The sequence below is a fragment of the Mustela putorius genome, unplaced genomic scaffold (genome assembly GCF_011764305.1).
Source record: "Mustela putorius furo isolate JIRA1106 unplaced genomic scaffold, ASM1176430v1.1 tig00000166_pilon_pilon_pilon, whole genome shotgun sequence".
NCBI classification, from domain to species: Eukaryota; Metazoa; Chordata; class Mammalia; order Carnivora; family Mustelidae; genus Mustela; species Mustela putorius.
The window spans coordinates 1476935-1504687 of record NW_025421301.1 but is presented as its reverse complement, the minus strand read 5'-3'; positions in this window follow the sequence as shown (position 1 = coordinate 1504687).

Below are 27753 nucleotides of genomic sequence, written 5' to 3'. Positions count from 1 at the left end.
GAAGAGCAGATGTGGGAAGATAAATAGTGAGTTTTAGGTTGAACATAGGAAGTTTTAAGATGCTGATAAAACATTCTGGAGAAAATATGCAGTAAATCATTAGATGTATGACTTTTGAATATAAAGAAGAGGTGAGGACATAAGTACAGATTTGGAGGTTATCAGCCTATCAGTGGACATGGAAGCCACCAATAAGATTCTGGAGAAAGACCACATTAGCATAGAAGAGAAGAGGACCAAACACTGGAGATGCCAACAGATAAGTGATGGTGGAGAAAGGGAAGTCTGAAAAACAAGGGCAAGAACTATTTATCAAGGAGCTAGAGATTGAAGCAAGAAAGAGCAGTATCACCAAAAGTCAAAGAGACAGTAGAATCTCTAAAGGATTATCAGTATCAAATACCGTAAAAAGTACGTGAAACCCGAGAGAAGCCTATTGTCTTTGAAGTTTATGGATTTGTTGTTATTTTAATCTCTGTCAGGGCAATTTCAGTGGGATGCAAACTGCATTTGATTTCCCAGAATATGTAGTCATGTGCATGTATAGTTGTGTGCGTGTATGTGTGTGTGCATGTATACATATATTTCCTCTTAACTGAGTTGCTGTCTTCATAAGCCTGCCTAAATATTTCTTCTTTTGTGTATCTCTTCTACTCATGTTTCCATAGGTTTCTCATTACCTTATTCTTGATTAGATAGTCTAAGTATCCATGTGTTGAATGACAAATTTTAGGAGAATCAATGTCAAGATTGGCAGTGTCTTTCAAGGTTTCAGCTGTAATAAATACGGATGAGTAAAAGTACGTGCCTCAGCGTTCTTCTTTCTAAAGAAAACAACTTTTGGCAAAGTGGCAAGAACCACTTTTTATAATTTCAGTCGTATCTACTCAGAAAATGGCCTGGGAGAATACTGTCTTGGTAGGAAGGTCTGACAGACCTGCCAAATGTTCCTTGAGTCCGTTCAATACAAAGTGATGTCTTCCAACTTCTACCACAGGATTTGTTTTTAAAAGTTTTAAGAAATTCTAAAGGGATGATTGTTGTATAGATTTCTCCATGGTAAAAGCAGAATCTCGGCTCCGCGGGCCTCTACACTTCAATTTCACTCCTACAAACGCAAAAATGAGAACAGAAAATCCATATTTGAATGTCTAACTTTTTAAATAATTACAGAAGCACTATAAATAGCAAAAATAGTACAGAGAGGTCTGGACTTTCTCCTGGTTTTTCCCAATGGTTACATCCTCCATAACTATAGTACAATATCAAAGCCATGAAGTTGACACTGCTAAAATTGTGTGTAGAGGTCTCTGGGGGTTTTGCCACAAGTGGAAACATGATGACACTGCAGCCACCATGGCGATCAAGATACAGAACTATTCCACCACAAAAACATCCCTCATGCTACCCTTTTTATTATTTGAAAAATGGTTTATAAATCAAATCATACAGTGTGTAATTTTTTCTTAAGTTCTTATTTAAATTTCAGTTAGTTAATTCACAGTGAAATACTGGTTTTGGGTATACAATGTAGTGACTCAGCACCTGCCTACAACACCTGGTGCTCATCGCAGGTGCCCTCCTTAATCCCTATCACCTAGTTCACCCATCCCCCGACTCATCTCCTCTCTGGTAACCAGCAATTTATCCCCTCTAGTTAAGAGTCTATTTCTTGGTTTGTCTCTCTCTCTCTTTTTTCCCCCTTTGTTCATTTGTTTTGTTTCTTAAATTCCACATATGAGTGAAATCACATGGTATTTGTCTTTCTTTGACTAACTTTTGTTTTTTTCACATAATACTCTCAAGCTCCACCCGCATTGTTGTTGAAGATGGCAAGATTTCATGCTTTCTTATGGCTGAGTAATATTCTGTTGTATGTATACCGCATCTTCCTTATCTACTCATCAGTCGACGGACACTTATGACCTTTTGAGACTGGCTTTTTCCCCTCAGCATAATGGCCCTGAGAGTCATCCCAATTGTTGCAGATATCAGTAGTTTATTTTTTCTTATTGCTGCATAGCATTTCCCGGAGTGGGTCTACCATAATTATCCATCCAGTGAAGGACATCTGGGGTGTTTCCAGTCTGTTAGCTTTTATGAATAAAGCTGCTGTGAACACTGATGCACAGATTTTTGTGTGGACATAAGTTTTTAGTTCTCTAACATAAATGCCCAGGAGTGTGATTGGTGAGTTGGGTGGTAAGCCTGTATTTAATTTTCTTAAGAAACCGGGAAACTATTTGTCAGAACGGCTGTATACCATTTTACATTCCCGACAGTAGGGTGTGAGAGAAGAAGTTTCTCCACATCCTCAAAGGCATTTGTTATTGTCACTATTCTTTTATGTTCGTTGTCCTAGTAGATGTGTAGTGATAGATCATTGCAGTTTTAATTTGCATTGCCCTGATGACCAATGATGGTGAACATCTTTTCATGTGCTTATTTGTCATCTGTATGTCCTCTTCAGTAAAATGTCACTTTATGTCTTTTGCTCATTTTTTAATTGAATTAGTAGGGGTTTATTTACTGTTGAGTTTTGAGAGTTATTTGTTATATATTTATTATATATTACATACCATTACATATATTTCTCATATATAATATGTGTATATAAAATAAGATATTTATATATATCTTCTGTCACACATGTAGCATATAAATATTTTCTCCTCGTAGGTATTTTTATCTTTTCATCCTCTTAATAAGACCTTTCACAGAGCAAGATTTTTAGTTTTGATAAAGCCCATTTTTTTTCCTTTTATGTTTCATTCTTTTGCTGTCATGTCATATTTGGATTTTAGCGTTGAACTTCATTTGAATTTCTGAAGGGCAGTAAGACAATCAATATTGAAAACAACAACAAAAAGTTGTCATAGCTGAAATGATAGATGTCTGGAAATTGCTTCAAAATAATCCAGTTTGGTGGATAATGTAGGGGAATTATGGGGGTATAGAAAAATAAGAATGGCCATGAGTTGATAATTATTGAAGCAAGTAGCTTTAATTGAAGCAAGGTAGGTACTTAAGGCACCTAAGATGATTATATTATTTTTCACACTTTGGTATATGTTTGGAATTTTCCATAATAAAAAGATTTTTTTAAAAAATGGTGCATATCTTTTGACTAAATAATCCAGTTTGCGGAACTTTGCCCCAAGGAAGAGCTTGAAATGATGGAAAAAGAAAACTATTTGTACAGAGATGTTTATGGCGACATTATTTGTGAAAGTAGAAGGAAAAATCAAGGAATACAAATAGCTAGCGATTAGGGAACGGTTATATAATCTATGGTATATCATCTCAGGGGACCATTACGGAGCCATTAAAGTGATAAACGTGAGGCTGAAGATATACAAAAAGTTTTCTACAAAATGATGTTAGACAGAAAAAAACAAAACAATCCTTCAACTGTGATTTAGCCAGCCATAGTCTTGGAATACTGTGATTTTATATTTCTATAGCAAAATTTTAGTTCATTACCATTAAGCAATCTAACCATAATTTCAGTTGCCATAAATAAAAGAATAATGGTAATGGCAATGCTTCAGCTTCTTCTAGACTGCACCGGCAGACCCAGGCAGTAAGGTAGGCAAAGGGCTCTCCTTTACCCGACCCCTTGGTGCGAGGTACATGTTGGCAGCACCCACACCCCACCCCTCAAATAGTCATACCCTTAAACACCCTGATAATGTGTTAAAATTCCTGGCAGTTCCACAAGTATTTTACTAAAGCACTTAACAATTAAGAAAAGGAAAAATGCAAGTGCATAGGACATGAAATTTTAAATTAGTAAAGGACTTATTTTTTTTTCATATGTAAGTGTAATTAACATACAGTGCTTTATTAGTTTCCAGTGTACAATATAATGCATCAACAATTCTACCCATTTCTCAGTGCTCATGGAGATAAGTACACTCTTCATCCCCTTTATCTATTTCACCCAACCCCCCACCAACCTCTCCTTTGGCAACCACCAGTTTGTTCTCCATATTTAAGAGTCCGGGGGGGGGTGTTTTTTGTTTTTCTCTTTTTTCTTTGTTTTACATTTGTTTTGTTTCTTAATTCCACATATGAGTGAAATCATACAGTATCTGTTTCTCTGGCTGACTTATTTCACTTAGCACAATACCTTCTAGGTCATCCGTATTGCTACAAATGGCAAAATTTCATTCTTTTTTAAGGCTGGGTAATATTTCATAGTATATGTTTACCATATCTTCTTTATTTACTCACCTAACTATGGACACTTGGGCTGCTTCAATGTCTTGGCTGTGATAAATAATACTGCAATAAATAGGGGTGCATATATCCTTTTGAATTAGTGCTTTTATTTTGTTTAGGTAAATACCTAGTAGTGCGATTGCCAGATCATATGGTATTTCTACTGTGAGCTTTTTGAGGAAACTCCATACTGTTTTCTACAGTGGCTGCTCCAGTCTGCATTCTACCGACAGTGCACAAGTGTTCCTTTTCCTCCACATTCTCACCAACGTTGGTTACTCCTTGTGTTTTTGATTCTAGCCATTCTGACAGGTGTAAGGTAATATCTTACTGTGGTTTTAATTCGCATTTCCAGTACATGGCTAATTTTTAAACCAATTGCTGAAAAGATATAGTTTACTTGACTTATAAGTTGAGGGAAAATCTACCTTAGAGTATTATAATGCTCACAGATACTTCCTGATGAAATGTGGCGAATCAGAAAAAGGGTTAACCACCAGATCATGTTTTCTTGAGAGAGAGAGAAAGAAAAAGAGAGAGAGCACATGTGTGCATGTGCATGCGGGTAGTGTGGAGGGGCAAAGGGAGAGGAAGAGAGAGAATCTGAAGCAGGCTCCATGTCCAGCACTGAGCTGGATGTGGGACTCCATCTCACGACGCTTGTGATCATGACCTGAGCTAAAATGAAGAGTTGGCCGCTTAACCAGCTGAGTCACCCAGGCACCACCCCACCAGATCATGTTCTTAAAAGCAACAAATCTAGTTTGTGTTGGAAACTGTGGTAGTTTAAAGATGTCCACAAATTCTTTGATATCCCTCCTTTCAAAAGGTGGAGCCTAATTCCCCTCCCTTTAAGTGTGGGCTGTACTTATTAACTCACTTCTAATGCACAGAAAGAGGTAGGCGGAAGTGAAGTTGAGTTACTTTCAAAGTTAGGACATAAAAGGCAAGTGCCATCCTCCTAGCTCCCCCTTTAAATCTTCTGCTCTAGGGAACACAACTCCCATTTTTTTTGAGGACACTCAAGCAGTCTTAGGGAGAGGCTCACTGAGGAGGAGTTGAGAGCTCCCACCCACAGCCAGTGAGCTGAAAAGCAAATCTCCAGACTCAGTAGAGCCTTCAGATGACTGCAGTCCCAGATGACATCTTAATAGCAACCCCACAAGAAGCCCTGAGCTAGACTCCTTCCGGCTAAGATGCTCCTGAGTTTGTGACCTACAGGAATTATGAAATAATACATGTTTGTGACTTTACACCAGTAAGTTTTTGAGTAATTTGTTATGCTGCAATAGGTAATACAAAAACATCTAGAAACATAGAAATTTTATTGGACATGGTTCTTAAGAAGTTGTATTTAATAGAATTTTATTGACCTCTCCCAGGTCCTGATGGTCTCCTATGAGATGACGATATTGCCAGCAGAAGTTCTGCCAACTAGAAAATTTTTCAGAAATATAATTCTACAAATGCAAAAAGACTTCTATGTCTAAAATCTCTATATCCATATGATAGGGACTAGACTATATCAGTGATATAAACAACAATGTGAAAATGAAAAGGATTGGGAGTACTTTTAAGTTGTTTCAACATTAGCATTTAAAATATCTTTTAAATTAATGTTAGATCCAAAATTTGTTGTCTATAAAATGTTTCATTGTTTGAAATTTCTTTTATTTGTAATTTTGCTTTTAATATTTGTACTGAGGAGAAGGAAAAAGAAAAGAAAGATGAATAGAGTCCAAAGACTGAGAAAAGAGGACCATTTATTTTTGAAAACATTTCTCATGTGACTAGCACCACACCTTTGCTGATCTTTTGGATAATGACTTTCCTTTTTTGGGAAACAAAAGTATTATTGTTTAAAATATGTACTGGTTTTCATTTAATTATTTTTGAGCCAACAACATAATGTGACATGTCCTAGCTATAATTTAAGAATGCCTTTTAATGCTTTCTGTGACTATTGGTCAAATTCAGATTGTTTTTCTTTCATCAGGGCTTCAACTGGGAGATGAAACAACAGAGGAGTGTTCTGGGATCTTGAAAGAAAGGCTTTGGGTCTCAAAGTCTTTGATTCCTTCATAGCACTGTATGAACTGGCAGGCTTATTTTGCAATGACACTGTCAGTGTATTGCACAGGAGAGGCTTTGAATTTCATCTTAGGAAGTAATTCAGTGAGAAACAGATTCTTTTTCCAATATCTCCACAGAAATAATGTAATAGAATGTCTTCCCACTGCCACAGAAAGGATATTTGTCCATGTTGGGTTGGAGGACAAAGAGTGAGGTTGGGAACTCACGGCTATGCACCACAAAAGCCAGACTTTGTTAACGCAGGAGAAACAAAAGCCATCCTGATGCTGAATAACTGTGAAAATGATAAATCCCAGGCTTGATAAAAACCAAGACTGATTAATGTCTCTGGATTATAAGCAATTTAACGCATGTAACTGAGATATGATGGAATAATGAGTAGGTAGTGCCAGAAATTATTAAATAACCAGAAGATATCAAATATTTTGCTTCTAGAAGCAAAAGCATCTGCTCTTGATTCCTGGACTTTGGAGAATAGAAAGGTAAGAAAGCCATGCATTAATCTGATAGGATGGTGGGATATCTCCATGTTTAAGTACCTTTTAGTAATGAGTGAAATTGTGCAGAATTTATGCCAGTACCCACAGATGTTTAACATATTTGTAAGTGGCTTCTATGTCATTGAAATTATATTCATTAAGCTTACAAAATAGATGACTTATTATTCAAAGCATAGGATAAAATCCCACAATATGGAAGAATTAGAAGTCAATGCACAGATTGTCAATGAGGATAATGCAAGCCTCTTTGGGAAAAATAATTAGGCAGAGAAATATCAGATATAATGTACCTGAGATTTATCAAGGAAAAAATATAAGATTAATAGTTGACCTAAGGTTACTATGATTCATTGTTTTTAAGAAGAAAATGGTAGAAAGGTGCAAAATTAAGGATATAGAATATGTGACACAGCCTTAAATTATATTTTATGTCTTAGTCAAACCCTTATAATTATTGTTTACAAAGCAGTGTTATAAATCTAATTCTCTATTATGTGCCATATTTAATAAAAACTGAAATACATAACTAATCTCAAAGAGTGTTTTAATCTGTAACTCTGTAAATGAAGATGTACATAATACCTGGAGCAAAGTTTCAAGGAATAATTAAAATGACCACACACTGTCTTTTATCTAATGAAGATGATTCTATTATCCTTCTATGAGAAGGTTTTGAACTTTGTGCTTTGTTGGCCTATTTGGGGTCTTTTGGCCTATGTCATGTTTTTATTAGCTGACTGATGAGGTAAAGGTGAAGGTCAGTAGTGGAGAACAGATGGAGGCTAACTGGTCTTACCAGGGTCAACTGCATGCATGTCTCCCAGAGCTTGAACTAGATTATTTGAATCATGGAAACCCTGAAGGAATTGGGTTTATGGAACTGGACACAAGAAAGCCATGGACTGTCCTGATGACAATCTCAACAGTGTATCTGCAGCTGCTAAATAAATGTTGTCCAACTGTTTTTAATTCTACATTAGGTCATGACTTACACAGCAGGGACAGTCTTTAAAACTGTAGCTGGAGAAACCTTTGATGCAGCATGAGTTATTATTGCAATTAAAGAAAGGAGACAGAATGGTAACTTTTTTGGGGGGGGGCATGGTTGGATTTTGGAAGTAGCCTTCTTGAAAATGAAGGAATGGATCTCATGCAACTCTGATTTCCAAAAGTGTAGACTTCTGCTTGTAAGAACAAGACGAAAGAACAAGCAATGTTACTATTGATTTCATACCCTAAAATATCAAGATGCCAGGTTATTTTGTGAAATCCATGTCAGTCATATACAGAGTTTTGTTTTCACAGAGTATTTTTCATTGGAAAAAGAATTATATACTTGAATCATATTGGTTAACATTTTAAAACATTAGAACTTTCTTCCCAGATGTTGCCTAATATATCTAGATTGGTGGTAATCACTTGAGGGTCCCAGAAAAGAAAGGGGACCTCAAAGAACACCCTGAAAATTAGGATGGCCTTTTCGAGCTACATCCCCACATTTACTCTAACCCCACTGAGGTTCTCTCTGGATGGAGAAATGGAGGATGGAGAAATGACTGAGCACCTCTGATGTAGGTCAATGCAAAAGGACATCTGTTCTGACACTCCCACTGTGAGGGTAGACTGACTACCTGGGTTTGAATTTTGACTCTACCATTTCCTAAGTGTGTGATCTGAGGCAAGTCACATGACCTCTCTAAACCTCACTTCGCACACTTGTAAAATGGGAGAAAAACAAAAGTGTCTTTACATGCAAATGAGTAGTTAAAAAAAAGATAAGCAAGAAAAACACTGAGAACAGTGACTGGTATCTAGTAATGAGCATTCAGTAAATAACAGTATAGTTAATGCTCTTCAAGAAATTCAAAACATCTCAAATCTGAAAAGAGAGAATACTGTTCTAAAAATTGCTTTAAAGAAGTATCTAGATAGGGCCTGAATTAATGGCACTTCCTCTTAGAAATTGAAAAGGAAAGCCTTCCACTGGGTGAGAGTTGACTAAATGGTGTCTAAGTTTTCTTATTTCAGTCTAAGAGTCTTTGAAAAACAGTTGAATATAGGAACTTTTGCCCCTGTGACAGTCTGTATAGAATGAATGCTGTGTGAGCAAATGATGATTACGTGCTTCGTAATTTCAGTGTAATTCAGAGTTCACTGGTCAGGGTTAGGCCTACAATTCCTTATCTCATTTGTTCCCAGCTGGCCTGATTCTCATTATCTGTGAAGAATCACGTGGAATGATTTATCAGACTTTCCCCTGAAACTCCTAAAGGACAGCCAGCTGGTTGAGGAAAAATATCTTGGGCTGAATTTTATTTTGCCTGAAATGTTGCCACCCTTGGTGTCATCTTGCTATTGAAGGAATTCAAAGTCCTTCCTGAGCTGGTCTTAGATTATACAGCTGTATTCACTTACCAAGCTGTTCACTCAAGGCTCCAGAACATGTCCTCTCACTCGTCTTTCCATGAGGCACCATCCTCTTCTCCATCCCTTAGCTCTTCCCTTCAGGGCGTTTCAAATGACAGTGCAAATTCCCTGTTCTGGCCTTACCAAGATATGTTCTCCCTCTCTTTCTCTCCCTCTGTCTTAGTCTCCTCAGGCTGCCACTATAAAAACAACATAGACTGGGTGGCTTAAACAGCATAGATTTATTTTTCACAGTTCTGGAAGCTAGAAGTCCAAGATCATTGATTTCTAATGGGGACTGTCTTCCTGGTTGTGCAGACAACTGCCTTCTCGCTGTGTCCTCACATGACAGAGTTTCTCCTTCTCTTCCTATAAGTGCATCAGACCTATGAGAGCAGGATCTTCCCCTTAAGCCCTCATTTAAGCCTTATCACTTTCTCATAGGCCCCATCTCCAAATACAGCCACTTTGGGAGTTAGGATTTCAAAATAATGAATTTTGGTTGGGATGGGGAAAGACATAATTCAACCTACAAAATCATTCCTCTCCCCATTCCCTTTCTCTTTCTCTCCTCTTTTCCTCTCCTTTGGAATCTCTATAGCTATAGCTTCTATGATCTCTTTTATTCCCTTCCTGCTTCAGATAACATGTTCTTTATAGTTAGAGAATGAATTCCATGTCTATTCTTGTCTCCTTCACTGGATTACATATACCTGAGGAAGAAATGGCTGTTTTTGGTATCCTCCCGGTCTGAACCGGTAGAAGAAGTTGACTGACTCATTAAAGAATATCTTCAATTCAGTGAAACTATCCACTACAGTATAAAAAAACTAAGAATTATTATGGGCATTCACCGAAGGTTTACAATGATCCAGGCACTGTTCTCAGTGCTTTAAAAACATTAATATTGCTAATATGATTAACTCATTGTATTTAAATGTAAACTAAGTTCTTACCATATGCCAGCTGCTTTGCATATATGTCTCATATCTCATTTAATCCCTACCATGAGCCCGTAGCCCTGTACAATATCTATTACAATGATCATTTTAGAGATGAGGAAACTGAGATTCAGGGACAGCACATCCCCACAGTTCTACGGGCAGTTAGAGGTGGAACTGAAGTAGGAACCAGATGGGTCTGATTCTAAAACCCACGATGTCTCCACAAACCCACGATGTCTCCACTAACCCACACTGCAGTAGAATCTACACTACCTGGTAACACAGGCCAGCAAAGAACTGACTCCCTGAGAGCTTTAACAATCGCATCCTGCCTGCTGCTAGGACTGAATCATTGAGTGGACACTGATGGGTTTTCTCTGTGGCCAAAAGGCACCAGCAGAAATTTTTGTGCAATACCGAATGTTTTAAGCAATACAGCAGATGACAAATTCATGCCATGCTTATGAAGCTGCCTTCAAGCTGTTTTCTACCACGCAGAGTAATTCAGCTCTTCATTACAAATACTACGTGGGGACAATTAGCAATCCACTGGTCCTAGGACAACAGAATCCTAAGGTGTACTGAGCAGGTGTGTGGAGCATGGCCATGAGCAGGGATTTCGTGCAGAGACGTCAATGTGTCACCAGCTTCTAAAAAAAAAAAAACTAATCTGCATCCAGATAAATTAACACCAGAACTCCAAACCAAACCAGCACATTTCTGAGGATTACTTGGTAATTTCATCTTCAAATACTGTGATAATGTAAAAAATAAAAAGGTAAGTCTAATCAGTACAGATTAATGGATTCTCTCAATTCTTTGCTGGTGGTTGCATAAGCTGGAACTACTCTTCAGGAAATAATCTGAAATACATATTGAAATTATATCTTTGAGTTAGCATTCCAGATGGCCTCTGAGCTAACTAGAGGAAAGGAAAACACATAGGAAGTGAAAAGCATGTCTTTCAGTGGTCCCCAGATTATCCATGACCAATCAGACTGAGCACTTATCTGCATGTTTGTTGAACTGGGGCGTTTTTAGAGGGGGAGTAGATATTTCATGTTATTTTTTGTGTATAGTAAGCAACTCAAAAAGATCAACAGTATACACAGTGTGTAGTGAAAAGTCTCCTTCCCGCCCATAGCTGCCCACTTCCTCTCCCTAGAAATAGTCAGTTACTGCCTTATAAGTCCTTCCAGAAATATTCTAATGCAAACACACACACACACTTGTTTTTCAGTGATTTGTATTTTCTTGAGTTACAGTCAACAGGGAGAAACAAGAGAGGCACCAAGCTTCAGTGTAAACTTTCATATTAGAAATATACTTTATTATCTAATGATTGTAGCTCACATCAACCCACCTACTTCCATTATGTGTACTGGGAAGGGTGGCCATGAAAATGGAGCCCTGTGCTGTCCTTGGCCACAACCGTTTGAAACTCTTCAGTCTAGATTAGTTGCCCTCTCTGCCAGGGTTCCCTCTTGACTAATACCCATCTGCCTCTCCCCTCTGTGTGTATGTTTTGTTTCCCGCATTGCATTATTCTCCATCTAGATATGTTTTCTCCTTTTGGTACAGCACATTCTCCAATAGCCTCTTGAAAAAGTATGAGAGTAAAACTTTTGCTCTCAATTTTGCCCTTTCCTTTGATTGATAGTTTGGCTGAGTATAGAACTCTAAGTTGAAAATAATTTTCTTTTTGACCTTCAAAGTTCTAGTGTTTTCTAGAGTTGTGCAAAAATATGAAGCTAGGCTATTTCCTTCTCCTTGGCAATCTTCCACCTGTTGAGGGGAAGAACAAATAAACAAACATGCGTTCACATCCACACTCACCATTCTCCTCCAGGTCACAAGGCAAGACACTCATGTTTTCTCCCTTGAGATGGAAGCAACTGATGATCTGTGAGGCTTCTTCTAAACTTATTATAAAGATACAGATGAGAACATTCTGAACCTCCTCTGGGTATGAGATGTATTTATTATCATCACTGGTTAATGATCATGAAAAGTGTTCCTTCCTATCTTTTTCCAAAGCTCTTCTTGACTCTATCCACTGGCTGGGGGAAAACACATTCATTTTGGCTAATTGGTCTGTCAGGATTAATGAAAAGTCTAAATTACAGAACATATTAAAACTGTTACAGGCATCTGTGTTGCAGTGAAGTGAAGTTTGGATCATGCATCTGAAGACTTATATTTAATTAAGTCCCAGCTTTGCCACTTAGAGTCATCTGTCCTTGAGCTAGTCTAGTAACCCCTTCAAGTTACTGTTTTCCTGTCTATAAAATGGGAATAATGCCTAGTTCACAGGGCTGCTGTGATAATTAAATGCATTATAGACAGTTGTTCAGTAAATTGTACAAAACAGTAGTATACACACATGTTAGGCTTTCTTATAGTACTTTAAACCTGATAAATAATGTGGCCCAGTGGAGTTTTTTCAGAAACTACTTTATCTTACAGAAAAGAATGTATTATTTGCATATTTATTTATGTTAATGTCCTTTCCTTCCTGGTGGCTTTTCTACATCATTTAAATTTTTGCCATAGTAAGTAGCTTAACAAATCTTTTACTCTAAGGCATTGTAAAAACAAACCTTAGCCCAGTTTCTTGTCCAAATTATTAGAAATTCCAAATAGATAAGTTTTGTTGCCATTTTACTTTTTTTTTTTTTTTTTCATTTATAAAGCCATAAAATTGTTGTTCTGGAGTGGTAAGACTTTTCTGAGAATAACATTACTGAAATAACATTGGCATTTTGGTGATCTGAAATAAATGGAACCTTGTCATTATTACTTGAAACTGAATTAGATTTTTTTAAAAATGGAAGATAAAATAGGACAGAAATGACTTTAAGGGAGAATTGGCAATCTTATTTTATTTTTTAGATAGAATTGTATAGACATTTCTCATAAAAGGCCCCAAACGAGGAAACAATGACTGCAGATCAGATTGAAACAAGTTTCACATGCCAGTTATATTTGACATTGAACCTCAAGGGCTCTTGGCCTTTGTATGTACTGCAATTTAGGTCAAAAAAAATAAACAAGAAGCATCTGAGAGGTCTGTCATTCACAAAGAAATACAGCAGAATATTGCTAAGTATATAAAGAAGGATCCACCCAAGACTGAAATCAAATAAGGATAGAAGTTGTCTTTTTTTCTTCCTATCACAGATGTCTCTTGTCAAAATGTCCTTGTTTCTAATATTAGAATAAATTTACAAAAAGAATTGGTATAGCCCAGTCTTTAATAAAATCATATCATCCATTCATCCTCTAAATGTTTATTGAGCACCTTCTATGGACTGATTCTAGTTCTACATGTTGTATATGCAGAAGTGAGTAAAATAGACATTTCTTGCCCTTATGGGATAGGCACTTGAGGATTGAGTCTGCCCAGGAAAGTGTGGATGGCAGGCATTATAAAACATGAGAGGAATTGATGCTTTATGTCTAAGTATGATCTTTCCCTAAGTGTTTGAGGGAGCTGAAAGCCTCCAGAATATTTTGGCTTCAGACCTGATCCCAAAGCTTAAATATCTGCAGACATGTGGAGGGCAAGAACAAAACTCAAGGCATGGTGGTCTAAAGAACCATGATGACTATGAAGAAATTGTATCATTCAACTGGAAGATTCATTGGTCCTCTCCTCCTACCAAAGAATGGCAAGCTGCCAACCGATTGGTTATATCAAGTGTATTCCAGGATAGCCTTAATTTCTAATACTCTGTCCTACTCTCCTCGTGAGAACACTCAGACTTGTCACGCCATGTTTTCCTAGATTTTGGTTGGGAAAATATGGCCTCTGTCACCATAAAGCAAACGCTGAAGCAGCAGCTGAGATATTATAACTCTGCTCTGCCAACACCGTGTAGCAAGGACAACAAGGAGGACAGAATTGATTAACAGAGGCAGTAATAGCCTGAGATCATGAGGGAAATATCCATAACTCTTAATATGTCAGGAAGCGTGGTAGCATCTGGGGAGAAGGCATGACTTTGTGCTTTTGAAGTAGGAGGAATTTCAAAATATCTAAAGCCATTTTTAGATCCTTTAGAGAGAGTGTAGTACTACTTAAAGAGTAACTTTTTTCCCCCGTTTCCCATTACTTCCCAGATTGGGTGAGAGAACACTGACCTTGTTATTGGGATTCTATACTGGTATATCTGGGTCCATCTAGCTCTTTCTGCCCTGTTGTTTTCCCATTAGAAACTCACCATGCGTATTCTCCACCAGGGGACAAGGTCATGGAGGCAGAGCCACAATAAACATCCGTCCTGCCAGGAGCTCCAAAGCATAAAACAGAATCTCATAGCTTTGTCTCAGTTGATGGAAGTTTCCATTTCCTTTTAGTAAACAAAAGTAACAAATTATAGACACATATGTTTGTATTTTTTAGAGCTCACTTTGTTTTGTTTCATTCTCCACTCTCCTTTGCGATCACTCATTCAAGTTCCTTGATTCCATTTAACATAATGTCACAGATGTTTTAAGCCAAAATGAGACTTTGCAGGTCACCTCACCTAAACCTTCATTTTACAGATGAAGAAACTGAGACCCGAGGAGGTTAAGTTAACTCTCTCTGGTCACAAAGCCAATCGACAGCAGAGTCAGACTGCAGCCCCACAGTTACTCTACCAAATACGGTAATATACTCAGTAACATTTCCAACAGTCTTCTTGTGTCCCTGAGATCTACGGCCTTGGGGAGAAAGTGGAATTTCTTTTATGGAACACAGGGAGGCAAGAAATGTACTCAGGTACATAGAAGAGCAAGATACCCACTAGGAGTCCCCTAAAGCTCCCTACGGTATCAGAGACACCTTTGACCACACTTAAGAGAGTTTCTTCAGCCTGTAGATGGCACAGTTGGGCATAGAGTGATTTAAGGTAATTGTCTTTGTGACCCCTTGTGTTTGAGGACTTCGATTCATGTAAAATGCACTGTTGATTAATCAAACAAGAAATCTGTATGATTCCTGACGTATAATATAGTCGTAGCCAATAGCAAGGACATGCTATCACATGTAGTATAGGAAGCTTAACTTGGACAGGTGTGAACAAATATCCCTTTTCATCACAGTGGATTTCTAAAACTGATGTTGTGGAAAGATAACTGCAACAAAATGGACTATAGTTGCCATAGGAACACGATCTCTGGGGTTCGGCAGGAGCCTTGTAAGTCTATGTTGGGGGGCGGGGGTACAGGGTGTGGGGGTGTAGGTTAGTAGTATTCTTGACCAAAAAGGAGCCCAGTATATGGGTAGCACCTAAAGTGGATAAAACGAATGTGCTTTCAGAACAGCCCAACATTATTCATCTTAGAGATAATTTATCAGCTCTAATATTAATTAATTAAAAATTTAGTCTGCCATTATTTGATTTACCTCCTTAGAATTTTGAAGGACTTTGAGGTATTCATTTGAATAGCCCAGTTTACTTTAATAGACTACCCACCTACTTTGAACTGGTAACGTTTTGCCCTCGGAAAATGTCTCTATAGCAAACATAGCTATTTAAAATTTTTTTATTATTATTAAAAATAATTCTGTAGCAAGGGGTCTTTTAAAGACCCTACTTGGTAAATTTTGGTAATAGAAACTGAAAAGATTCCGGAAAAACATGAGTTAACCCTACAATTCCTGCCATCTTCTTCTTTGCCTCCTCAGTCTAACTTAAAGCTACAAGTTAGGGCAGCTATTCACCTATCAGTCAAAAGCATCATGGTCTGGAACCAGTAGGAGCTGCTACGCATCTTTCATTTTCATAGGACCAACCTGACACTTGGTGGCTGAGTGCTTTTTGAGCATTTTACACTCTACTGCAAAGCATCAAGCCAATGACTAGACCTTTAGAATGGGCATTTGATAAAAGAGTTCACAGAATTAAGACAGGATAAGCAAGAGCCTGGCTGCGCTGTTATTTTCTTTCTTCTAGAGTGGGTACATTGTCACTGGGAGTGCTAAATAAAAGGGAGCAAATGTGGAGAATTTAATTATGGGTGTTGATTAGGCAGCTGGATAATTGGGACTCACTATCGTGTCTGTATAGCACAAGATAGAAAGGAGCCTAGTTAATGTAAAACTGGTACAATTTTCTGGGGTTTTCTGTCTCTCTGTCTCTGAAGATCTGAATATTGACTTCCACAGTCAAGTGTGTTCCCAAATTGTGTGTTCTAGATATAAATGTATTTGAAGGGATTCTTTATCCACGGACCTTATGCCCACTTTAAAATATAAATGGTTGGTAAATTTGAAAAAGGGTCAGCGTGGCACTTAAAGAAGAATATAAACAAAAACGATAATCCTCGGATGTGAGAGTGATCTGGCGGCAACATCTGTCACCCCATTGATCACCAGCATTGATTCGGCTGTCTAGACTGGTGCCCCCTTCCTCCCTCACCGCTCCGTGTGCATCCCTCCAAAGCTGTGCGCTCGGTCGAAGAGGACAACCTTCCTTGATAGAGGAGAGGACTGTTCTTTGGTCAAGGGTATACAAGTTGCTGTGCTCCCCTGCTAGAACCTCCAGACAAGCTCTCAAGCTCCAGTCAAGGGCAGTTAAGCTTCCAAGACTCCAGACTCGTCCAAATGAGGTGTTGCATATGGCAGTCTGCCTTTCTTTAAAAAAAAAAAAAAAATGATAATCCTTTAGCTTTTATCCATTATCCATTCTAATACTACCAAGGATGGGGTTAGCAGGCATGTTTATGTGCTAAAAGTACAAATGTGAACACATATACCTTCTCTGCAAAGCTGGGAGAATTGATAACTTTTTAGCTGGGATCCCCACTTGTAGGAGCCTTAATAACTAATATTTAGCAATTTGAACTTTCATGATTCTGGTTGAGAATTTCTCCTAACAGCTCAGAGAAACATATGTTCTAAAGCAGAATTTCTTGAAGTAGCTTCCACGGAACACTAACACCATTGTTTTGACTAGCCATTGGCCAAGAAGAGTTCTGAGAATGCTGAGTCCTGGTGGACTTTAACCATGCATTTATTTTTTTAAGACTTTATTGATTTATTTGAGAGAGAGAGAATGAGAGACAGCAAGCATGAGGGGGGAAGGTCAGAGGTAGAAACAGACTCTTCACTGAGCAGGGAGACTGACGTGGGACTTGATACTAGGACTCAGGATCATGATCTGAGCTGAAGGCCGTCACTCAACCAACTGAACCACCAAGGCGCCCTCTCCATGCATTCTTGAAGAAATCTTGCAGTAAAAATGTCTTGCCTGACATTATTTAGCTTTTTTCTCAAATTTACTTGGTGATGGAATCCTTTTGTCAGATCATAGCTTTCAATCTCTTTGGGTACTTTTAAAACAGCGTCCTAAAACAGAAAGTCATAGAATGCTGTCCTGGAGAATTTAGTCATCTGATCAACACTTTCTCTGTGCTCTGGAATCTGTTACATCATTCTCAAGATGTAGTCACACAAACCCAGTAAAAGTAAACTCTGTCTCACAAGGATGCCATTACATTGCTACTAGAAACTTCTTTATATTGAGCCTAAACTTGTGCCCCAGGAAATTTCATCCACTGCTACCCAACCAAGTCCCTGGAGCAACTCATGGTGAATTTTTTTTTTCCATTTGGTAGCCCTTCAGAAATCTAAGGATGATGATCTTGTTCCTATTAAGTTGGTGCTATTCAGACTAACTAGCTTCACCTCTTGGCCCTTTGTCCTATGACAAGATTTTCAGTGCTACAACATCTTAGTTGTCTTCCTTGGTCATGTTCTACTTTATCAATGTCCTTCTTAGTCTTAACCCCAAAGAATAAGCATATACTGTAGGTATGACTGTGTTTTAGACAAAATCTGAGCACTAAGGAGGACAGAAGGATTATTACCTCCCTTGATCTCAGCATTGACTTTACAGATTGCTATAGGCTGGGTTTCCAGGAAGCAGACTATAAAGAGGGGATTCTTGTTGGGGAGTTTTGTTCGGAGTGGTCTTGAGATCAATACTCATGAGAGGAAGAGGAAGGAAACATTATGGAGCAGAAGCTGAGCCACCGTATCAACAGAGGGATTAGTTGACCCCATGGGGTGGTTCTTTTGAGCTGGCCAAGTCTGCTGACCAAGCTGGGGCGAGAAGGTTGGGCTTTTATACCATTTCCTCTGCCATCATTTGGTTATTGGATGAAAGTCACCCCAGAAAGGAGGCCATCTCCTTGGGAAAGACAGCTCTGTTCAGCTGAGGCAATCCCCAAAGGGAGCTGCCAGCTAAGGGCTGTCAGATGACCGTACTCCCAACAGCTGAGAGAATAAATCCTTCATTCCTGATGAATATTCCAGGAATGCACTACACACCTCCTTCAGGACTTTTTAGACTTGGAGTAGGATTTTATCTTAAATGCAAATGAAAACCATTGAAGAGTTTATATAAGGAGAGTGACATGATTGGCTTTGTGTTTTTAACAGCTCACTCTTGTTAGTGTGTAAAAAAATGAGGCAGAGAAAGGGTGGAAGCAGGGAAACTGTTGGGAAGTTGCTACAGAAGCCCAGATGAGAAGTGGTTATGGTCTGGGTTAGAAGGATGGCAGCGGACCACATGTGAGATCTATTTCAAGGGTAAAAGGGTTAACTTTGGGAAACAGATTGAAGTCGTCTGTGAGGAGAGGGATGGGTTAGACATGACTCCCGTGATGCTAGCATGAACAACTGAGTGAACAGAAGTACTGTTTACCAAGATAAGAAATACCGGATGATGAGCCATTGAGAATGAGGGTAGGGAGGGGACATGTTATGTGTGAGGAACATGAGACATCCAGGTGAAAATATAAAGTAAGCAGTTCTAAATATAGTTCTGGAGCTCAAAAAAGAAGCCTGAGTTGACAGTGTAAATTGGGGAGCCCATGGATCCTTACTGAGCCTATGGAAGCAAATGGAAATTCCAGGAAAAGTCTATAGAATGGAAAGCGAAGAAAAATACAGAAGACCTGGGGCAGACCCTTGAGGGATCCCCACATGGATGGCAGGGCTAGCAAAGGAAGAAACACAGAAGACACCAAAAAGAAAGGAATGGCCAGAAAAGCACAGGGGAAGCCAGAGGGTGCAGGGCCATAGAAAGCAAAGAAACCAAAGAAAGAGAGTGTTGAAAAAGCAGGGAGCATCTGGCAGCATTCCTCTGCTGAGGGGAAAGTGACATAAGGATAAAGATGGCCAGCAGTAGTTACTGCTCATCTTGGTAAATACTGCTTCTGTCAGACACAGAGGATATACAAGAAGAGAAGAAAATGGTTCTGCTTTATTTTGTTGGGTTTTGTTTGGTTGGGTTTTTTTTTGGTTTTTTTTTTTTTCAATGGTACACATGATTTCAGTGGTAAGTTGTCATCACATCTCGGGCTTGCTGGCAGCTGGGATGGCAGGGGATCTAGGCTGCGCTGCTCACCTACTGTGGGCGCTGTAACAAATGACCAACAGCTGGGTGGCTTAAAACAACACAAATTGATCCTTTACAATTCTGGAGGCTAGAAGTCTGGAGTCAAGATTCCAGCAAGACTCCCTCCCTCTAGAGTTTCTAAGAGAATATCTATCCCTTGCCTCTTTCAGCTTTTGGTGGCTGCTGGCATTTTGGGGGTTGTATCTGCTTCATTCCCACCCCTGCCTCTGTGGTCCCATTACCTCCTAATCTTCTGTGAGTGAGACAAATCTCCCTCTTTATCTCTCTGATAAGAACACATATGATGGCATTTAAGACCCAACTTGCTTGGAAATCCCCGTAGCTAAATATCTAAGTTCATCATTTATAGGATCTGCTTTCCACACAACTGTAGGACATGAGTTAGCTAAGTTTCTACCAGTATGTAACAAAGAGCACCTTTACATCAGTTTCCAATGACATGATGAGTCTTCACCAGAAGTGCCTTCAGCGTGTATGTTCCCATCAGTGTTTTGTTCAAAGCAATTTACTTTTTTTGCTGTCATGCACCTCAAAATTCTTTCAGCCAGTGCCTGCAATTCAGTTCCAAAACCACATACAAATTTTTGGTATTTGTTACAGCAATAGCTACTTCTTGGTGTCAAAATCTGTGTTTCTTAAGACTGGACTTCTTCTCCAGTCATAGGACCAGTTTGAGGGGATGGCACATGACTCGTTAGAGCTCTTCCCTGAGATTTTAAAAACTTTACCTCAAAAAAGGAAATCCTTATTTATTCTCAAGTGAAGACTGTTAGGATATGTGTCTAGGTTGTGGGCATCCAAGTTCCCTCTAGTGTAGATAAAGTCTACCCTTCCTAGAAAAATGAAGCCAAGACACTAAAAATACAAATAAGGGACAGATATGGGGAGTGAAGTTCCATTCTGAATTCTGGTTTCTAAATCCTTTAGCCCCTATCAGGACCAAGTCTAAGGGACTTGCTTAGAGCCTGGGTAAGAAATGGGGGACCACCTAAAGGGATTGACAAGGAGTAGCCAGGGGAGCAGAAGGACACCTGGAATTCATGATCTTCCAGAATCTGAAAGATAAAGTGGCTCAAGAATGAGATGGTGGGTGAGTTTAGTACTGCAGAGATATCTAGATGGGAAGACTGAAAAGCCTCCCCTCGGTTCTGCAATCAGGGGAGAGTGGGTAGTGTGCAGGAAGCCCATTCTAGGAAATGGTGAGGACTGAGACAGAATTAGACATGGCTGAAGAGCGGGTGGGGGGGGCAGGAGGCATAGGAGGGATTGAGAGCGTAACTGGAGAGATGAACTTTGAGTAAGAGGATGAATAAATGGAATAAATGCAGGAAGGATTGGCAATTTGTTGGCAGGAATATAAGAACCTCCATCTTCTCTGGAGAATGAGGCCAAGTCTATTTGTGGGTGGAAAGGGAGAAAAGCAGTCAAGTTTACTGGAACAGGAGATGCTGGTGACATACAGGAGTTCAGAGGGACAGGAATTTTGAAGAAAGTGGAAAAGATATTAAAGCTATGGAGGGTGATACAAAAGTTCCTTAAAGCCTGGTTATGTAGACCTGTAAGCCATGGTGCACAGCTGCTCATATTAAACCACAGTCAGACCAAATCACAAGGCCTCAAAAAGGGTCATTAAATCCAATCCCCGCTCATCTAGAGACTTCTTCTGGATTCCCATTTTTTTCTCAACTAAAAACCATCTGGGAGCAATATTAGAGCCCTGAACCCTGGGGAGAGGAAGAAGGGAATGAAAAGAGAACAGAAAAGAACTTGGAGGTACAGAAGTCTCTCTTGGTCAGGGACAAAGTCCTTCAGGTTGAATGTTCTTGGCTTTTCTGTCCTGCTCCTTAAAGGAAACCTGGTCTTCCCAGCCTCAGTCCCTAAGATTTCGTGATGCTGAATGGAGACTAAGTAGATAAAGACAGAAGGGGGGAAATGAAGGGAAAGTTGGGCTGTACTTAGCGTTGAGATTTATCCTTGGGCAAGAATAAAGAATAAAGTCAGAAAGTAAAGGAAGGAAGACCAAAGTCCATTGGTGGCTCTGACAGAGAGCATGGTCTGGGGGCTTGAGACTAAGAAGGAGCATTAAGGGAGTAGCCACCTGCCGGTGGAAGATATTAAGAACGAAAGGGGTGGAGAGAAGATGGCTTTGAAGCTGTTTCCTTCTGCACTTAGGAAATATATACATTGAGAGACTATTTCAGATGGCTCTTTATATTTCTGCATTTCTTGCAGATAATCCAGGCTATGTTTTCAAAGATGTTTGTCTAGTAAATTGCTTTAGAAGATAGAGACAGTGGCTCCCTCCAGAGCAATGAGGACGCATGCTCACCCCACTATAACACACTCGGGCTCCCTCAGCTCAGGCGTCCTATCCAGTAATGCAACCCACCGTGTGTGTAGGTGTCATTTGGCTTTCTTTGTGTCGCCGTGTGGGAACTGAAACCTGGAGCACTGGAGCGAAAATGTCCATCCACTGGCTGCCACTATTGCCATGAGCAAATCAGCTGCTCTTTGCCTCTGACCCAGAAATCGCACATTGTCTCCTGGCATCCATCAAACTCCCACCCGCTAACCAGTTAGCCTATAAGGAGGTTAAATCCCAGATCTGTCATAGTGCTGGGCACTGACATCTGTCCGTTCACTTGTCAGCTTCGTTCTCATTTTTTTTCCTTAGAGGGAGAGAGAGCAGAAGCAGGGGTGGGGACAGAGGTGCAGAGAGAGAGGGAGAGGGAATCAGAGAATCCCAAGCAGGCTCCATGTTTAGCGCAGAGCTCCACGACAGCTTTGATCTCCCTTCCCTGAGATCGTGACCTGAACCCAAATCAAATCGGTCGCTTAAATGACGGAGCCACCCAGGTGCCCCACTCATTTGTCCACTTCTTAAAAGACTAAAGCAACAAATCTGAATTTTTTTAAGTGATATTTTTGAAAAGATTATTTCTTTGAATTGTCATCATGAAGAGACCAGGCTATCTCCGTCCTGCCCTATGAGCCCCACTTATATTCAGGCCAGAGCCCACCTCAATCTTTCTTGAAGTCAGACCGTGCCAGTCCTTCACAGTAGGCAGGAGAATTCTTAGCTCATTTGAAGAATGAAGAGGAGGCCAGTGCAGCTGAAGAGGACCAAGCAAATGTAAAAGTTGGAGGAGATAAAGTCAGAGAGGTAACAGAGTGAGGCCTTCTAGGCCTCATAAGAACTTTCATTCTAAGTGAGATGGAGACCTATAGAGTGTTTTTGAGTAGAATAGTGATCTGGTCCAATTTTTATTTAAACAGAATCACTCTGGCTGCTTTTTTGAGAATGGAATGTTTTGAGAAAGGGATGTGGTTTCAAACAGGAGTAAAGGCAAAGCAAGGAGGCCAGTTATGAGGCAACAACACAGGCCAAGATAAATGGATGAATTACTCAAGGTGTTAGGAGCAGAAATGGGGAGAAGAAGTAGTGAAAAGTTGATGGAAAGCTCCCAATGAAATAATGCATATGAAGAGAGATAGAAAACCTATGAATTCCAGTAAACAGATCAAGAATTACTTTGATACTGCGTTTGGAAGGAAACTTCTCCATATAATCATCCCCCAAAGCAGCAGCAGCATCAATATGATCTTTCATCTGTCCCAAAGAAGATATTTGAACTAGAGCCCAGCTGGATAACTTGGAAGAGAAAACAGAGGAGAGAAATCCAACCCAAGGAACATTACTGAGCTATCATTCTTTTGAGTATTTGCTCTATTTTTCTTTAGTTTTTCACTTTTTTAAAAACCATAAACATACATTAATTTTATAACTGGAATGTGATGATTCCTTAATAAATTTGGCTGTGAGTTAGAGAACAGTGCCCTGGACTTGGTCAAGAGAGTTTGTTTCTAGCACACGCACAAGCCTCCTTAGCAGTGTGGACATCTCCAAGGGTTGGATTGCTTATCAGCAAATGGAAAGAACTAGTTACTGTACCAGGTAGTATAAATATCAAATTAGATGACAGTCATGTGCATATACATGGATGATATGATACATATGTACATATAATGCTAACACACAGACTTCTATAAAGTGTGACCCCTATGAGCGGCACTCCATCACTCCCCATCCCAGTTCAGAGTCAGGCAGCTCAGGCCAGGGTGAGGATCCTCAGTGACATTAGGCAGGTGTCTTGGACCCCACACAGCCAGCACAGCCAGCTTCCCTATTTCCTGAAGAGCAGCAGAGCTGGAATCTGGGGCACCAGTTCTTCCCACTCTGTTCTCTTTCCTCCTGCCCAGCAGGTCCCCTTTCTGTTCCTAATTAGTGAATGTGCTCATCAGAGAATCCCAGCGTGACCACTAAGATGCTTCTTTACAACAACACATGGAGGATTCTACCGAAGACCTACATATCTACACTTGCTTTGTTAGAGGAAACCAGTGACAATGGCCAGCCTCTCTGGGGCAACTCATTTTCACCTTATTGAGTGAAATCCACAATTGACACCAACTGAGAATGTTAAATGGCTAACAGTCCCTTAAAAGTTCCACTTCTTCCCACGGTTATCTCATTGCCCTGTCAAGTGCAGGCAAAAGATTATAATTTGTGGTTATCCATTTGTGTTCTAAGTAAGTCTACTTCCCTAATTTGATTTGGATATATTTCAAATTATATCTTACAAACTATACACATTCTTGTTACAGAAGTATATTTATGGTTTTAAAAAAAAAAAGCAACTGTAGAAAAGTATAAAGATTGGGACGCCTGGGTGGCTCAGTCAGTTAACCCACTGACTTTGGCTCAAGTCATGATCCCAGGGTCCTGGGATTGAATCCCACATGGGGCGTCTTGCTTGGCAGGGAGCCTACTTCTCTCTCTGTCTCTGCCTGCCTCTCTGCTTGTGCTCGCTCTCTCTCTCTCTCTCTGACAAATAAATAAATAAATAGAATCTTTAAAAAAAGTATAAAGATCAAATACTCATAATGAGTATACATGTTCATGTATTTTTCTTCCAATAAAGTAATGTTTTATATATTTGAGATTTTTTTCAAATGTACAACTTTGCATCCTGTTTTATCATATAACTTTAGGCTGAGCTCATTTTCACATGCAAGAGTTGAAAATGAGAAGTTAGTGGTAGGAAAGTTACACGAAAGAGGAAGTTTGTTGGACTAGGAGCCTCTGGCAGTGGCCAGATAGGTCCTGCAAGACATGGCCAACACATGGAGGCAGGTGGGGTGTGGGGTGGTGAGGAGATGGATAAAGATGGGCCACAAGGAACATTCGAAGACTAGAACCTTCTAAAGCGAGCAGGGGGGATGAGAGAATACTTCCCCCACTGTCCATCACAGGGACTGTCCATCACTGTTAGCCATTTAACATTCTCAGTTGGTGTCAATTGTGGATTTCCTTTCCTAGCCAGGCTCCGAGCACAGTCCCACATGCCCACTTGGGTAGCCGGCTGCTGTTTCTAAATGAATTTGCCATCCAACCTTTTTCTGTTGGCTGTTCAGATAAGGTTTTATTGTTTATTGCTACACAAACCTCCAGAAGTCAGATTTATGCTTCTGGCATCCCATAGTCCCTCATGTGAAACTCAAAGAAAATAAAAAGCTAGAAGATGTGGGAGGGGAAGTGTGATAAGCTTACAGACTCTCTATTCAATGCACAATGCCGTCATTTTCACTGACTTCAAGGTTATATTCACTTTCATGGATCAGGATGCTGGTCTTTACATTGGGATTTCAAGGAAGGCTACACTTATAAATTAGTAAAATGTATGAGTCATTGCAAAGTTGTGTTTGATCCAAGACTCAGCTACCAGCCTAGCATAACACCCGGCAGCTGTCCTAAATTCAGCGGGCCCTTCATTAAAATACCGCTCCTGGAATCCAACCAATCTTGGGGTTAAACTACAGAATTTTTATTGCTGCCCACATTAATGTTCAATTACTTCAGATGCTGGACTTTTGCTAGAGGTTAGCTGATGTGTAAGAATGCAAATTTATGTGAAAGAAAGGTTGGGTAGGACCGTGGCAAATGTTGTTTTTTAAGATGAACTTTGGATAATAACCTTGACCCCTGTGTTCCCAGGACATCAGCAAGCCGTGAGCCACACTGATGTGTGGTTGTGGCTTTTGGAACATAAGCCATCTATTGGAAAATAAGAGGCCAAGAAGGAAAATCAAGAAGTAGCGGATAAATCCATGAAACGTATTCAAAGATCAGTTCCATTAAACCAGTAGAAAAGTTTCTTCGGGTGACAATTAACCTCACAGATCACAGAGGTGATTAAGTTGAATTATTTATTCCAAGGATAAAGTCTAAAAGGAAAGGAAAAAAGATCTTTAAGTGGCATTGCCTTGCACAGATTTTAGGCAATGAACCAAGCTCCCAGACAACTTCACTTATTAATGGCCTTAATTGTATTAAATTATCCAATCAGGTGGAAGGCAGCACAGTGCATGTTTCGGGCTCAGAATATACAGACACTGTTGCATTCATGCGTGTCTCTACTGGCTTAGGAAGAGAAGCCATGTTTTATAGGTAGAATAATTTTCCAGCTGTTAGCCGAAAACTGACATGATGCTGACACCAAGAAAATTGGGAGACGATCACTGAAGCTTCCATCCCGTAAGTGGGAATCCAATTGGTGTATTTCTTTCCCATCCTGTGAAAAACGGAGGGCTTCTCGGAGACTAGGGTCTGCAGCAGGGGACGGAGCAGCGACCCTCCAGATTGGCAGTTCGTGCTTCTGTGCAATCAATATTGTTTATGGATCGCTCTGACACGGCTGCATCCGTTTGGAAGGGAGGAAAAAGAAACTCCAAACACGTACACTTGAGAATTTCAAAGGAAATTACCCAAATGCTCAAATCCTTCCCTGGGGGCAATGGTTTTCAATAGGAGTTTACATGATAAGCCCACGCGGCGAATACATTTAAAAAATAATCGGACAGCCACCATCTGGAACAATAGCACGCCCATATCGGCTTATTTTGAAAAGAGTCCTTCCTCCGAGTGTGCAGGAAATGAGGCCATCGGAAAGGGAACCAGACAAAGGAGGTCCAGAATGACCCGAGTGGGCGAGGCAGCTTCTCCACCAGTCGCTGACAAGGCCGCGCGTGCCGTGGAAACCCCTCCGAGCCTGGCACACAAAGAGGCACGCAAAGCCAGCCTGGAAATGGACGAGAAGCAGCGATCTGCGGCCCCCGAGAGGGCGAGGAGCGGACGCAGCTGCTAACACACGAGGCCCGAACCCATGGAGTCCGTTCGCAAAAGAAACGCACCAATAGCGATGACCCTGTGCGGGCCAGAATTTGCTAGCCAGGGCGCCCCTGCCGTCTCCACAGCTGATCAACGGCTGAGAAACCGGGTCAACTTGCAGGGCCAAAGTTCGGGCAGAATTTTGGTTAAGGAGAGAAAAGATGCTGCAGACTCCGAGTGGGGTTTTAAAAAATACCGTGTCTGAAGCTAGAGTAAACAGCAAAGGCGAAATTTTCAAAAACAAAAAAACTAGGGCCAGCATTTGTGAGCAAGCCCATTCACACCCACACTCTGGCTGGCACAGGAGATGTGGGCATAACTTGCAGGGAAGTTGCTTCCGAAGCGAGAGCCCACTGACAGCCATCACGATCCGCCCCGCGCATTCCTGCAACTCCGCTCCCCCTGCTTGGGGGTGCAGGGGCGCCATGTTTCCAAGAACTTTCTTAACACCCCAGTCATTGCTTTACTGCAACGGACAAGTGTTCCCACAAGACAAGTGACATGCAAGGTGTAAGCCAAGGGAAGCTGTTAAAAAAAAAAAAAAAAAAAAAATCAGAATCTGATTTGCAAGAACCCTATTTCCAAAACATCCTCTTTATTGAAACTCGCCATTTGCATGCTTGCCATGTCTGAAGGTTGTTCGAATGCTCCCTTTAAAGAAATTGCTCAGTGAATCGCTTTTGGAGATTTTACCCCCTACTATGGATGGATCAAAAAGCAGGTATAAATCATCACCCAAGATGCAAAAACTCTGGTGCCAAGCCAGGATTCGTGCAACATAAACCATCCCCTCAAGATTCTCAAATGGGTGTGAGACTATGGAAAGTGATTTCATATTTTCGGCAGTGGAAGAATAATTTTAAAAAAGCACTGTGGGTAACACAGTTCATTAACTGGTCCAAAGGTTAAAGAAAAGGAGTGAGGAACTTGCCCTTAAGGAAAAA